Raw genomic sequence first — 2,579 nt, 5'->3', positions numbered from 1 at the left:
CTCCGCAGCCGCTCAACTCGACGCCCTCCAGGTTGCTAGGGGAAGCCGTCTCCATGGAGACCCAAAGCTCCGCCCTCCCCCCCAAGCAGGAAGTAGGATTACACCCACCTGTGGCCCTGCCCTTCCGGGGCCTCTGGCCAGCCCTAATTCCCTGCGAGCCCTTCCCAAGTGCCTGGGCACCCTCTAGCTCCCACCCTCTTCCTTTTCTCAGTTGGTGACAGGATGTGTTCAGTTGTCACAGCATCCGCGTGGTTTCCCCTAAAACAGATAGGCTACAGTGTGAGGTCGGAGGGCCCAGCCCAGCCCAATTCCATAGATATCTTTGCCTTTCTCGAGTCCTTCCACAGTCTACATTTATTGAGTCCTCACTGTATATTCAGTGGGGGCTTGAGAAGAAAAACAATTACGCATCAGGGTGCAAACCCAGGTTTGGAGCTGATCCCCAGGAGGGGGCGTGCAGGAGGCAGCCAATCAATGACTCATCATTGATGTTTCTCTCCCTCTTCCTCTCTCTCTCTGAAATCAATAGACATATTTAAAAATTAAAAATAAAATACTCTTGGCACTAAGTCTAGGCATCTGAGACAATCCCCACCAACTACAGATCCTGCAAGACCTGGGTGCATCCATTCCATTCTCTTCAATCTTCAGATGTCTCTCCCTTTACCCCTTCCATAGTACTATTCCTCCTAAGTGGCAAATGAAGACCAAGGCAATAGGGCAAGGTATAAGGCCACTTTGGGAAAAGGGGTTGTGAAGAGGGGTACAAAAAGGGTGACATTTACAGACTGCACTTTCCCAGCAACTACCAGCTACTTACCTACCTGAGGCCCCACAACAGTTGCTTTTAGGCCCAAATGGTAGCAACACGTGAAAGGGCAGAACCCCATTGCATCTGGGCCTCTTCACTCCCTGGGCTAAAGAATGGCTACTTCTTCACACCTACCTCTGGAATCCCCAGCCACGATCAAGCATAAACAGGTGCCTTAGCAAGCTTGTTGTCAGGGGAGGTGGGATTTATTGTTAATATTAACTGATCCTTGTGGGGGGAGGTGGAAGAGGGCATAGTGGGGATAACTGGTGATGGAAAAAATAAAATGAAATAGACATAAGATTTTATATATATAGTGATCTTTTACTTCTGGGTTCCTTTGGAGAGGATCATAAAATCAAAATGTCCTGGGACCCAATGCCAAGCCAATAGAGAAGTGTCTAAATTACCCAGATAATTACTTTGTTTTAGTTGTCCAGATATTGTTTATGAAGCCTTTTAAAATCAGTACTTGAGGGAGCTTCACATGAATTAATGTGTCTTCCATCTCAAAATAATTGATAACTCTGTTCCAAACCCTCCCTCCCTCCAGTCAGACCCCTCACTCAGCCTGTCCCTTCCCAAATGGAAGATATAGCCTGTTCCTCTTCTGTAAGGTAATACCATCAGGCAGAGAAACAGCCAAAATTCTAGCTGGTGGAATATGCTTCAGGTGGTCACAGCACAGAAAAGAACCCAAACCTTTTGTTTTCGTTGATTCCATATTTACTCAGCACCTGTTAATGTCAGAACCCATGCAGGGAAACACAATATGAAGCCAGAGAGGAAAGTCCTGCAGCTTTTCAATACTACCACGTTTGGCAGGGCAAACCCTGTTTAATTATTTCACAGTAAAACCACAAAGGATGCATAGCAGTGTAAAGCACTCAGCCTCTAGTGCCAGGTGGAATGGGCATGGTTTCCACTCTCAGGCAAGTTATTCAATCTACCCAACCCTCATCTATAAAATGGGAACAATGACAGAAAACAAGGTTGTTAGATTAGATAAAATGTATGCGAAGTGCTTAAAAGAGAGCATAAAATATAAACTATTTTTGTTTTCTTAACAACATAAAGCATTCTTCTTAAAACATAAAAAAATAATTTATATATTTATACTGTCCCCATTTATATACACACCCTTATCTCCAACACCAGCAGGGTGAGGACTGTGTATTCAACTCACTTCCAAGAAATAAGCAGGTGCTCTCAGGGACAAGGAGCAGCATCATGCTGGAGAGTGTAACAGTAAGAACCAGGATAGCCAAGTCAAAGATGTCGCTAAGGAGGAATTGCCACAGGCAAGAAGGTAGGGTTTGCCTAAGGACAATACTGCCAACAGTAACTGCCAGCGGCCATCAGACAACTGCAGTGGAGACAGGCAGGGCCGAATTCCAGAAGGGTCAGTCCTGGGGCCTCAGCTACAGTTCAACAGGGTTTTGCAAAGACACTCTGTTTTTTCTCTCAGCCCAGTCTTTCAGCCCCATTCCCATGTCCCCTCTGCTTTGGGCATACAATTTAATGGTCGCCAAACCAGTATGTGGCAAGGAAAGAACAGTGGGCTAGGAGTTAGCTGATGAGAGCCCTAGTCCCAACTCACATCAAACTGTTACAGAACCTTGGCCAAGTCACTCAACTTCCCAGACTGGCCTGGGGCTGATAAAGAGAAAGCAGCATTAGTAAAATAAATAAATAAATAAATAACATTATATAAATAATTAAGAGACCAAGGAGAAAGACAAAATACTCTAGCCGCAAGCCTGGAAAG

The sequence above is a fragment of the Miniopterus natalensis genome, chromosome 5, assembly GCF_054644295.1.
Source record: "Miniopterus natalensis isolate mMinNat1 chromosome 5, mMinNat1.hap1, whole genome shotgun sequence".
Classification (NCBI taxonomy): domain Eukaryota; kingdom Metazoa; phylum Chordata; class Mammalia; order Chiroptera; family Miniopteridae; genus Miniopterus; species Miniopterus natalensis.
The sequence above is the reverse complement of the archived record's forward strand: the minus strand, read 5'-3'. Positions refer to the sequence as shown.